At 36.2% G+C, this 12,745-nt stretch overlaps 10 non-coding genes across 10 annotated transcripts; all 10 read left to right on the forward strand.

The window, feature by feature from the left end:
* The first annotated feature begins 607 nt into the window (after positions 1–607).
* On the forward strand, positions 608–680 carry TRNAF-GAA (transfer RNA phenylalanine (anticodon GAA)). Its single transcript has one exon. It is a non-coding gene; the product is annotated as a tRNA-Phe (tRNA).
* A 1,185-nt stretch (positions 681–1,865) lies between these two features.
* Positions 1,866–1,948, forward strand: TRNAL-CAG (transfer RNA leucine (anticodon CAG)). The gene has a single exon. It is a non-coding gene; the product is annotated as a tRNA-Leu (tRNA).
* Positions 1,949–2,859: 911 nt separating this feature from the next.
* TRNAF-GAA (transfer RNA phenylalanine (anticodon GAA)) lies at positions 2,860–2,932 on the forward strand. Its single transcript has one exon. It is a non-coding gene; the product is annotated as a tRNA-Phe (tRNA).
* A 1,184-nt stretch (positions 2,933–4,116) lies between these two features.
* TRNAL-CAG (transfer RNA leucine (anticodon CAG)) lies at positions 4,117–4,199 on the forward strand. Its single transcript has one exon. It is a non-coding gene; the product is annotated as a tRNA-Leu (tRNA).
* A 935-nt stretch (positions 4,200–5,134) lies between these two features.
* On the forward strand, positions 5,135–5,207 carry TRNAF-GAA (transfer RNA phenylalanine (anticodon GAA)). Its single transcript has one exon. It is a non-coding gene; the product is annotated as a tRNA-Phe (tRNA).
* Positions 5,208–6,390: 1,183 nt separating this feature from the next.
* TRNAL-CAG (transfer RNA leucine (anticodon CAG)) lies at positions 6,391–6,473 on the forward strand. Its single transcript has one exon. It is a non-coding gene; the product is annotated as a tRNA-Leu (tRNA).
* A 1,313-nt stretch (positions 6,474–7,786) lies between these two features.
* TRNAL-CAG (transfer RNA leucine (anticodon CAG)) lies at positions 7,787–7,869 on the forward strand. Its single transcript has one exon. It is a non-coding gene; the product is annotated as a tRNA-Leu (tRNA).
* Positions 7,870–9,182: 1,313 nt separating this feature from the next.
* Positions 9,183–9,265, forward strand: TRNAL-CAG (transfer RNA leucine (anticodon CAG)). The gene has a single exon. It is a non-coding gene; the product is annotated as a tRNA-Leu (tRNA).
* Positions 9,266–10,578: 1,313 nt separating this feature from the next.
* On the forward strand, positions 10,579–10,661 carry TRNAL-CAG (transfer RNA leucine (anticodon CAG)). Its single transcript has one exon. It is a non-coding gene; the product is annotated as a tRNA-Leu (tRNA).
* Positions 10,662–11,552: 891 nt separating this feature from the next.
* On the forward strand, positions 11,553–11,625 carry TRNAF-GAA (transfer RNA phenylalanine (anticodon GAA)). The gene has a single exon. It is a non-coding gene; the product is annotated as a tRNA-Phe (tRNA).
* The last annotated feature ends 1,120 nt before the right edge of the window (positions 11,626–12,745 follow it).

The raw sequence follows: 12,745 nt of genomic DNA on the forward strand, positions 1-12,745 counted from the left end.
GGGCAGAGTGTGAACCTCCTAAGGTGCTGTCGTGGAAGATTCCTAGAAACCAAATTACCAGTAAGTCTAATTTCAGATTTTTTACTTCAGGCATCAATAGACTATAAATATACTTAATAAACAAAAGCTAAAAGAGCAGATGAACATAGTTTAACAAGTCTGAAAATGCGCATGTGATACTGACATCAAAGTTTCACCACATTTTGGGACAAATGTTTTCACTTTCAACATTAACAATCAGTAGAATATTTTCTCTAAATTTGCATCTCCTTTCTTCACTCCAATTGTTTGCACCTAAGAAAAAAATAAAGCTTGATGCAACATTATGCTTACAAATTGTGTTTTATGCTCAATCATCACCTGTCCTACAGAGACACAGTCAGAATTACCCTGGCGAATTGAGTAAATTTGAAAATGTAAAAAAAATGCAGAATTGCTGTTTTTTCTATTCATTCACAAAGAATTAATGTAAGTTCTTAAATATGTACGCAAAATAGCGGGACTTTCAAATATAGATAATCTTGCAAAAACAAGTCAAAGTAAAAATAAATACATCCAGTTGTGACATTTACAGTGTGTTGAACATTCCTTAAAGTAAACGTGTCCTGCTGAAATAGCTCAGTTGGGAGAGCGTTAGACTGAAGATCTAAAGGTCCCTGGTTTAATCCTGGGTTTCGGCAAAAGTTTTTTTCTTCACCCATTAAATTTTAAGCAGAAAATAAACAAAGCATATGGACTGACTGTTTACAGAGAATGTAAAAATCTTAATCATTATAACTATCTACAGGAAATAAAACGATAGAAACTTGAGAACTGAACACTTTTAACTTTTGAGGAAAATAATATTTTTTGTAATTTTTCCTTCATTCTGGACGTCATCACTTTGTTTTATTTTAGTTTGACTTAGCTGTATGAGGATTTAAAGGAAACCTGATAGCTAATACGGGCAGCATGTATCAGACACTAGCTGAATGATTTCAGCCATTTATGTTTGACTATGAATCGCTGTGGCATTACTGAGACAAATATGCTTAAATAATATGCCAGGAACAAAGCTGTTTGGGGAAAAAGCCAGGAAGGCAAAAAAACACAAGCCCCAACTCTGGATTGTCATCTTTCATTCTAAAAATAGGGGTTTCTACGTTAATGGTAAGACAAAGAATCCACAGATTTGGCATTTCTCTAGCGAGGAGAGCCCACTTAAAATGTATGGGGTGCTTGTCTCCATAAGCGCAAGTTGGGCACTAAACTGGCTTATTTGCAATTCTGGATGTTGCAGAGTGAAAACATATGTTGGACAATAATAGTAATTGCTGGTGTTGATGAATTCATTGTGAGGAGTAATTTATAAAATGGGATCACTTTGGAGGGGTTTCTGCTGTTTTGGTACTTTTGGAACTCCGCAAATGTCACCCTCAAAATATTCTTGCAAAATCTGCATTCCCAAAACCCAAATAGCGCTCTTACTTTCAAAGCCCTGCTGTGTGACCAAACAGTAGTTTCTGAAGACATATGGGGCATCACCGCATTTCAATGAAATTGTGCAACTTTAGATATTTTCACAAGAAAAACTAAATATATATTGACCTAAATTTACCATTAATATAAAGTACAATGTGTTACAAAATAACACTATCAGAATCACGGGGATATGTTAAGCATTCCAGTGTTATTGCCACATAAATTGATACATGTCAGATTTAAAAAACGGTGCTTGGTCATGAAGCTCAAAATTGGCTGTAACTAATAGGTTACAAATCAATATTAAAATAAAAGAAATCATGGCATATTTCCTTTCATCACAAGTAGTGCTCATCTTTCTACTGCTTAGCTTAGAAAGAGTTAAATTACAAAAGCCAGAAGTAGTCAGGATGGCCGAGCGGTCTAAGGCGCTGCGTTCAGGTCGCAGTCTCTTCTGGAGGCGTGGGTTCGAATCCCTCTTCTGACATTAGAATTTTCTTTCAAGAAATTTTACAGCTTCACTCCTGTTACTGATTAGTTGGGGGTCCGCTCTATTGGTGGCAATCACAAATCGATAACTAAAAGTGATGGGGCTTAGCAAAACCAATTCTCAACGTTGGCACTTTGGCAGTATTCCATGGGGTCCTTGAGGCAAATCTTAAATGTTCTGAATTTGTGCTTTCACAAAAGACTTCTGGGAACATCAAATAGTTTCTTTTGTGCATATGTTAGTTGTTGCTTTGGCATCGGAAAAATACTGTGGATAGGAAAATGGGAGGGACTATTTCATCTCTATGTGTTCTCTGTCCCTATTAGGGCAGAGAGTGAACCTCCTAATGTGCTGTCGTGGAAGATTCCTAGAAACCCAATTACCAGTAAGTCTAATTTCAGATTTTTTTACCTCAAGGCATCAATAGACTATATATATACTTAATAAACAAAAGCTAAAAGAGCAGATGAACATAGTTTAACAAGTCTGAAAATGCGCATGTGATACTGACATCAAAGTTTCACCACATTTTGGGACAAATGTTTTCACTTTCAACATTAACAATCAGTAGAATATTTTCTCTAAATTTGTATCTCCTATCTTCACTCCAATTGTTTGCACCTAAGAAAAAAATAAAGCTTGATGCAACATTATGCTTACAAATTGTGTTTTATGCTCAATCATCACCTGTCCTACAGAGACACAGTCAGAATTACCCTGGCGAATTGAGTAAATTTGAAAATGTAAAAAAAATGCAGAATTGCTGTTTTTTCTATTCATTCACAAAGAATTAATGTAAGTTGTTAAATATGTACGAAAAACAGCGGGACTTTCAAATATTGATAATCTTGCAAAAACAAGTCAAAGTAAAAATAAATACATTACATTCCTGAATCTAAATGTGTCCTGCTGAAATAGCTCAGTTGGGAGAGCGTTAGACTGAAGATCTAAAGGTCCCTGGTTCATTCCTGGGTTTCAGGAAAAGTTTTTTTCTTCACCCATTAAATTTTAAGCAGAAAATAAACAAAGCATATGGACTGACTGTTTACAGAGAATGTAAAAATCCTAATCATTATAACTATCTACAGGAAATAAAATGATAGAAACTTGAGAACTGAACACTTTTAACTTTTGAGGAAAATAATATTTTTTGTAATTTTTCCTTCATTCCTGACGTCATCACTTTGTTTTATTTTAGTTTGACTTAGCTGTATGAGGATTTAAAGGAAACCTGATAGCTAATACGGGCAGCATGTATCAGACACTAGCTGAATGATTTCAGCCATTTATGTTTGACTATGAATCGCTGTGGCATTACTCAGACAAATATGCTTCAAAAATATGCCAGGAACAAAGCTGTTTGGGGAAAAAGCCAGGAAGGCAAAAAACACAAGCCCCAACTCATGACCATCTTCTTACATTCTAAAAATAGGGGTTTCTACGTTAATGGTATGACAAAGCATCCACAGATTTGGCATTTCTCTAGCGAGGAGAGCCCACTTAAAATGTATGGGGTGCTTGTCTCCATAAGCGCAAGCTGGGCAATAAACTGGCTTATTTGCAATTCTGGATGTTGCAGAGTGAAAACACATGTTGGACAATAATAGTAATTGCTGGTGTTGATGAATTCATTGTGAGGAGTAATTTATAAAATGGGATCACTTTGGAGGGGTTTCTGCTGTTTTGGTACTTTTGGAACTCCGCAAATGTCACCCTCAAAATATTCTTGCAAAATCTGCATTCCCAAAACCCAAATAGCGCTCTTACTTTCAAAGCCCTGCTGTGTGACCAAACAGTAGTTTCTGAAGACATATGGGGCATCACTGCATTTCAATGAAATTGTGCAACTTTAGATATTTTCACAAGAAAAACTAAATATATATTGACCTAAATTTACCATTAATATAAAGTACAATGTGTTACAAAATAACACTTTCAGAATCACGGGGATATGTTAAGCATTCCAGTGTTATTGCCACATAAATTGATACATGTCAGATTTAAAAAACGGTGCTTGGTCATGAAGCTCAAAATTGGCTGTAACTAATAGGTTACAAATCAATATTAAAATAAAAGAAATCATGGCATATTTCCTTTCATCACAAGTAGTGCTCATCTTTCTACTGCTTAGCTTAGAAAGAGTTAAATTACAAAATCCAGAAGTAGTCAGGATGGCCGAGCGGTCTAAGGCACTGCGTTCAGGTCGCAGTCTCTTCTGGAGGCGTGGGTTCGAATCCCTCTTCTGACATTAGAATTTTCTTTCAAGAAATTTTACAGCTTCACTCCTGTTACTGATTAGTTGGGGGTCCGCTCTATTGGTGGCAATCTCAAATCGATAACTAAAAGTGATGGGGCTTAGCAAAACCAATTCTCAACGTTGGCACTTTGGCAGTATTCCTTGGGGTCCTTGAGGCAAATCTTAAATGTTCTGAATTTGTGCTTTCACAAAAGACTTCTGGGAACATCAAATAGTTTCTTTGTGCATATGTTAGTTGTTGCTTTGGCATCGGAAAAATACTGTTGATAGGAAAATGGGAGGGACTATTTCATCTCTATGTGTTCTCTGTCCCTATTAGGGCAGAGAGTGAACCTCCTAAGGTGCTGTCGTGGAAGATTCCTAGAAACCGAATTACCAGTAAGTCTAATTTCAGATTTTTTTACCTCAAGGCATCAATAGACTATATATATACTTAATAAACAAAAGCTAAAAGAGCAGATGAACATAGTTTAACAAGTCTGAAATGCGCATGTGATACTGACATCAAAGTTTCACCACATTTTGGGACAAATGTTTTCACTTTCAACATTAACAATCAGTAGAATATTTTCTCTAAATTTGCATCTCCTATCTTCACTCCAATTGTTTGCACCTAAGAAAAAAATAAAGCTTGATGCAACATTATGCTTACAAATTGTGTTTTATGCTCAATCATCACCTGTCCTACAGAGACACATTCAGAATTACCCTGGCGAATTGAGTAAATTTGAAAATGTAAAAAAAATGCAGAATTGCTGTTTTTTCTATTCATTCACAAAGAATTAATGTAAGTTGTTAAATATGTACGCAAAATAGCGATACTTTCAAATATAGATAATCTTGCAAAAACAAGTCAAAGTAAAAATAAATACATCCAGTTGTGACATCTACAGTGTGTTGAACATTCCTGAATCTAAACGTGTCCTGCCGAAATAGCTCAGTTGGGAGAGCGTTAGACTGAAGATCTAAAAGTCCCTGGTTCAATCCTGGGTTTTGGCAAAAGTTTTTTTCTTCACCCATTAAATTTTAAGCAGAAAATAAACAAAGCATATGGACTGACTGTTTACAGAGAATGTAAAAATCCTAATATTATAACTATCTACAGGAAATAAAATGATAGAAACTTGAGAACTGAACACTTTTAACTTTTGAGGAAAATAATATTTTTTGTAATTTTTCCTTCATTCTGGACGTCATCACTTTGTTTTATTTTAGTTTGACTTAGCTGTATGAGGATTTAAAGGAAACCTGATAGCTAATACGGGCAGCATGTATCAGACACTAGCTGAATGATTTCAGCCATTTATGTTTGACTATGAATCGCTGTGGCATTACTGAGACAAATATGCTTAAATAATATGCCAGGAGCAAAGCTGTTTGGGGAAAAAGCCAGGAAGGCAAAAAACACAAGCCCCAACTCAGGACCGTCATCTTTCATTCTAAAAATAGGGGTTTCTACGTTAATGGTAAGACAAAGAATCCACAGATTTGGCATTTCTCTAACGAGGAGAGCCCACTTAAAATGTATGGGGTGCTTGTCTCCATAAGCGCAAGCTGGGCACTAAACTGGCTTATTTGCAATTCTGGATGTTGCAGAGTGAAAACATATGTTGGACAATAATAGTAATTGCTGGTGTTGATGAATTCATTGTGAGGAGTAATTTATAAAATGGGATCACTTTGGAGGGGTTTCTGCTGTTTTGGTACTTTTGGAACTCCGCAAATGTCACCCTCAAAATATTCTTGCAAAATCTGCATTCCCAAAACCCAAATAGCGCTCTTACTTTCAAAGCCCTGCTGTGTGACCAAACAGTAGTTTCTGAAGACATATGGGGCATCACCGCATTTCAATGAAATTGTGCAACTTTAGATATTTTCACAAGAAAAACTAAATATATATTGACCTAAATTTACCATTAATATAAAGTACAATGTGTTACAAAATAACACTAACAGAATCATGGGGATATGTTAAGCATTCCAGTGTTATTGCCACATAAATTGATACATGTCAGATTTAAAAAACGGTGCTTGGTCATGAAGCTCAAAATTGGCTGTAACTAATAGGTTACAAATCAATATTAAAATAAAAGAAATCATGGCATATTTCCTTTCATCACAAGTAGTGCTCATCTTTCTACTGCTTAGCTTAGAAAGAGTTAAATTACAAAAGCCAGAAGTAGTCAGGATGGCCGAGCGGTCTAAGGCGCTGCGTTCAGGTCGCAGTCTCTTCTGGAGGCGTGGGTTCGAATCCCTCTTCTGACATTAGAATTTTCTTTCAAGAAATTTTACAGCTTCACTCCTGTTACTGATTAGTTGGGGGTCCGCTCTATTGGTGGCAATCTCAAATCGATAACTAAAAGTGATGGGGCCTAGCAAAACCAATTCTCAATGTTGGCACTTTGGCAGTATTCCTTGGGGTCCTTGAGGCAAATCTTAAATGTTCGGAATTTGTGCTTTCACAAAAGACTTCTGGGAACAATCATTATAACTATCTACAGGAAATAAAATGATAGAAACTTGAGAACTGAACACTTTTAACTTTTGAGGAAAATAATATTTTTTGTAATTTTTCCTTCATTCTGGACGTCATCACTTTGTTTTATTTTAGTTTGACTTAGCTGTATGAGGATTTAAAGGAAACCTGATAGCTAATACGGGCAGCATGTATCAGACACTAGCTGAATGATTTCAGCCATTTATGTTTGACTATGAATCGCTGTGGCATTACTGAGACAAATATGCTTAAATAATATGCCAGGAACAAAGCTGTTTGGGGAAAAAGCCAGGAAGGCAAAAAACACAAGCCCCAACTCAGGACCGTCATCTTTCATTCTAAAAATAGGTGTTTCTACGTTAATGGTAAGACAAAGAATCCAAAGATTTGGCATTTCTCTAGCGAGGAGAGCCCACTTAAAATGTATGGGGTGCTTGTCTCCATAAGCGCAAGCTGGGCACTAAACTGGCTTATTTGCAATTCTGGATGTTGCAGAGTGAAAACATATGTTGGACAATAATAGTAATTGCTGGTGTTGATGAATTCATTGTGAGGAGTAATTTATAAAATGGGATCACTTTGGAGGGGTTTCTGCTGTTTTGGTACTTTTGGAACTCCGCAAATGTCACCCTCAAAATATTCTTGCAAAATCTGCATTCCCAAAACCCAAATAGCGCTCTTACTTTCAAAGCCCTGCTGTGTGACCAAACAGTAGTTTCTGAAGACATATGGGGCATCACCGCATTTCAATGAAATTGTGCAACTTTAGATATTTTCACAAGAAAAACTAAATATATATTGATCTAAATTTACCATTAATATAAAGTACAATGTGTTACAAAATAACACTATCAGAATCACGGGGATATGTTAAGCATTCCAGTGTTATTGCCACATAAATTGATACATGTCAGATTTAAAAAACGGTGCTTGGTCATGAAGCTCAAAATTGGCTGTAACTAATAGGTTACAAATCAATATTAAAATAAAAGAAATCATGGCATATTTCCTTTCATCACAAGTAGTGCTCATCTTTCTACTGCTTAGCTTAGAAAGAGTTAAATTACAAAAGCCATAAGTAGTCAGGATGGCCGAGCGGTCTAAGGCGCTGCGTTCAGGTCGTAGTCTCTTCTGGAGGCGTGGGTTCGAATCCCTCTTCTGACATTAGAATTTTCTTTCAGGAAATTTTACAGCTTCACTCCTGTTACTGATTAGTTGGGGGTCCGCTCTATTGGTGGCAATCTCAAATCGATAACTAAAAGTGATGGGGCTTAGCAAAACCTATTCTCAACGCTGGCACTTTGGCAGTATTCCTTGGGGTCCTTGAGGCAAATCTTAAATGTTCTGAATTTGTGCTTTCACAAAAGACTTCTGGGAACAATCATTATAACTATCTACAGGAAATAAAATGATAGAAACTTGAGAACTGAACACTTTTAACTTTTGAGGAAAATAATATTTTTTGTAATTTTTCCTTCATTCTGGACGTCATCACTTTGTTTTATTTTAGTTTGACTTAGCTGTATGAGGATTTAAAGGAAACCTGATAGCTAATACGGGCAGCATGTATCAGACACTAGCTGAATGATTTCAGCCATTTATGTTTGACTATGAATCGCTGTGGCATTACTGAGACAAATATGCTTAAATAATATGCCAGGAACAAAGCTGTTTGGGGAAAAAGCCAGGAAGGCAAAAAACACAAGCCCCAACTCAGGACCGTCATCTTTCATTCTAAAAATAGGGGTTTCTACGTTAATGGTAAGACAAAGAATCCACAGATTTGGCATTTCTCTAGCGAGGAGAGCCCACTTAAAATGTATGGGGTGCTTGTCTCCATAAGCGCAAGCTGGGCACTAAACTGGCTTATTTGCAATTCTGGATGTTGCAGAGTGAAAACATATGTTGGACAATAATAGTAATTGCTGGTGTTGATGAATTCATTGTGAGGAGTAATTTATAAAATGGGATCACTTTGGAGGGGTTTCTGCTGTTTTGGTACTTTTGGAACTTCGCAAATGTCACCCTCAAAATATTCTTGCAAAATCTGCATTCCCAAAACCCAAATAGCGCTCTTACTTTCAAAGCCCTGCTGTGTGACCAAACAGTAGTTTCTGAAGACATATGGGGCATCACCGCATTTCAATGAAATTGTGCAACTTTAGATATTTTCACAAGAAAAACTAAATATATATTGACCTAAATTTACCATTAATATAAAGTACAATGTGTTACAAAATAACACTATCAGAATCACGGGGATATGTTAAGCATTCCAGTGTTATTGCCACATAAATTGATACATGTCAGATTTAAAAAACGGTGCTTGGTCATGAAGCTCAAAATTGGCTGTAACTAATAGGTTACAAATCAATATTAAAATAAAAGAAATCATGGCATATTTCCTTTCATCACAAGTAGTGCTCATCTTTCTACTGCTTAGCTTAGAAAGAGTTAAATTACAAAAGCCAGAAGTAGTCAGGATGGCCGAGCGGTCTAAGGTGCTGCGTTCAGGTCGCAGTTTCTTCTGGAGGCGTGGGTTCGAATCCCTCTTCTGACATTAGAATTTTCTTTCAAGAAATTTTACAGCTTCACTCCTGTTACTGATTAGTTGGGGGTCCGCTCTATTGGTGGCAATCTCAAATCGATAACTAAAAGTGATGGGGCTTAGCAAAACCAATTCTCAACGTTGGCACTTTGGCAGTATTCCTTGGGGTCCTTGAGGCAAATCTTAAATGTTCTGAATTTGTGCTTTCACAAAAGACTTCTGGGAACAATCATTATAACTATCTACAGGAAATAAAATGATAGAAACTTGAGAACTGAACACTTTTAACTTTTGAGGAAAATAATATTTTTTGTAATTTTTCCTTCATTCTGGACATCATCATTTTGTTTTATTTTAGTTTGACTTAGCTGTATGAGGATTTAAAGGAAACCTGATAGCTAATACGGGCAGCATGTATCAGACACTAGCTGAATGATTTCAGCCATTTATGTTTGACTATGAATCGCTGTGGCATTACTGAGACAAATATGCTTAAATAATATGCCAGGAACAAAGCTGTTTGGGGAAAAAGCCAGGAAGGCAAAAAACACAAGCCCCAACTCAGGACCGTCATCTTTCATTCTAAAAATAGGGGTTTCTACGTTAATGGTAAGACAAAGAATCCACAGATTTGGCATTTCTCTAGCGAGGAGAGCCCACTTAAAATGTATGGGTTGCTTGTCTCCATAAGCGCAAGCTGGGCACTAAGCTGGCTTATTTGCAATTCTGGATGTTGCAGAGTGAAAACATATGTTGGACAATAATAGTAATTGCTGGTGTTGATGAATTCATTGTGAGGAGTAATTTATAAAATGGGATCACTTTGGAGGGGTTTCTGCTGTTTTGGTACTTTTGGAACTCCGCAAATGTCACCCTCAAAATATTCTTGCAAAATCTGCATTCCCAAAACCCAAATAGCGCTCTTACCTTCAAAGCCCTGCTGTGTGACCAAACAGTAGTTTCTGAAAACATATGGGGCATCACCGCATTTCAATGAAATTGTGCAACTTTAGATATTTTCACAAGAAAAACTAAATATATATTGACCTAAATTTACCATTAATATAAAGTACAATGTGTTACAAAATAACACTACCAGAATCACGGGGATATGTTAAGCATTCCAGTGTTATTGCCACATAAATTGATACATGTCAGATTTAAAAAACGGTGCTTGGTCATGAAGCTCAAAATTGGCTGTAACTAATAGGTTACAAATCAATATTAAAATAAAAGAAATCATGGCATATTTCATTTCATCACAAGTAGTGCTCATCTTTCTACTGCTTAGCTTAGAAAGAGTTAAATTACAAAAGCCAGAAGTAGTCAGGATGGCCGAGCGGTCTAAGGCGCTGCTTTCAGGTCGCAGTCTCTTCTGGAGGCGTGGGTTCGAATCCCTCTTCTGACATTAGAATTTTCTTTCAAGAAATTTTACAGCTTCACTCCTGTCCGCTCTATTGGTGGCAATCTCAAATCGATAACTAAAAGTGATGGGGCTTAGCAAAACCAATTCTCAACGTTGGCACTTTGGCAGTATTCCATGGGGTCCTTGAGGCAAATCTTAAATGTTCTGCATTTGTGCTTTCACAAAAGACTTCTGGGAACATCAAATAGTTTCTTTGTGCATATGTTAGTTGTTGCTTTGGCATCGGAAAAATACTGTTGATAGGAAAATGAGAGGGACTATTTCATCTCTATGTGTTCTCTGTCCCTATTAGGGCAGAGAGTGAACCTCCTAAGGTGCTGTCGTGGAAGATTCCTAGAAACTGAATTACCAGTAAGTCTAATTTCAGATTTTTTTACCTCAAGGCATCAATAGACTATATATATACTTAATAAACAAAAGCTAAAAGAGCAGATGAACATAGTTTAACAAGTCTGAAATGCGCATGTGATACTGACATCAAAGTTTCACCACATTTTGGGACAAATGTTTTCACTTTCAACATTAACAATCAGTAGAATATTTTCTCTAAATTTGCATCTCCTATCTTCACTCCAATTGTTTGCACCTAAGAAAAAAATAAAGCTTGATGCAACATAATGCTTACAAACTGTGTTTTATGCTCAATCATCACCTGTCCTACAGAGACACAGTCAGAATTACCCTGGCGAATTGAGTAAATTTGAAAATGTAAAAAAAATGCAGAATTGCTGTTTTTTCTATTCATTCACAAAGAATTAATGTAAGTTGTTAAATATGTACAAAAAACAGCGGGACTTTCAAATATTGATAATCTTGCAAAAACAAGTCAAAGTAAAAATAAATACATTACATTCCTGAATCTAAATGTGTCCTGCTGAAATAGCTCAGTTGGGAGAGCGTTAGATTGAAGATCTAAAGGTCCCTGGTTCAATCCTGGTTTTCGGCAAAAGTTTTTTTCTTCACCCATTAAATTTTAAGCAGAAAATAAACAAAGCATATGGACTGACTGTTTACAGAGAATGTAAAAATCCTAATCATTATAACTATCTACAGGAAATAAAATGATAGAAACTTGAGAACTGAACACTTTTAACTTTTGAGGAAAATAATATTTTTTGTAATTTTTCCTTCATTCTGGACGTCATCACTTTGTTTTATTTTAGTTTGACTTAGCTGTATGAGAATTTAAAGGAAACCTGATAGCTAATACGGGCAGCATGTATCAGACACTAGCTGAATGATTTCAGCCATTTATGTTTGACTATGAATCGCTGTGGCATTACTGAGACAAATATGCTTAAATAATATGCCAGGAACAAAGCTGTTTGGGGAAAAAGCCAGGAAGGCAAAAAACACAAGCCCCAACTCAGGACCGTCATCTTTCATTCTAAAAATAGGGGTTTCTACGTTAATGGTAAGACAAAGAATCCACAGATTTGGCATTTCTCTAGCGAGGAGAGCCCACTTAAAATGTATGGGGTGCTTGTCTCCATAAGCACAAGCTGGGCACTAAACTGGCTTATTTGCAATTCTGGATGTTGCAGAGTGAAAACATATGTTGGACAATAATAGTAATTGCTGGTGTTGATGAATTCATTGTGAGGAGTAATTTATAAAATGGGATCACTTTGGAGGGGTTTCTGCTGTTTTGGTACTTTTGGAACTCCGCAAATGTCACCCTCAAAATATTCTTGCAAAATCTGCATTCCCAAAACCCAAATAGCGCTCTTACTTTCAAAGCCCTGCTGTGTGACCAAACAGTAGTTTCTGAAGACATATGGGGCATCACCGCATTTCAATGAAATTGTGCAACTTTAGATATTTTCACAAGAAAAACTAAATATATATTGACCTAAATTTACCATTAATATAAAGTACAATGTGTTACAAAATAACACTATCAGAATCACGGGGATATGTTAAGCATTCCAGTGTTATTGCCACATAAATTGATACATGTCAGATTTAAAAAACGGTGCTTGGTCATGAAGCTCAAAATTGGCTGTAACTAATAGGTTACAAATCAATATTAAAATAAAAGAAATCATGGCATATTTCCTTTCATC

This window comes from Phyllobates terribilis, unplaced genomic scaffold, assembly GCF_046119375.1.
Source record: "Phyllobates terribilis strain yellow unplaced genomic scaffold, ASM4611937v1 Scaffold_65__1_contigs__length_7625178, whole genome shotgun sequence".
Lineage (NCBI taxonomy): Eukaryota > Metazoa > Chordata > Amphibia > Anura > Dendrobatidae > Phyllobates > Phyllobates terribilis.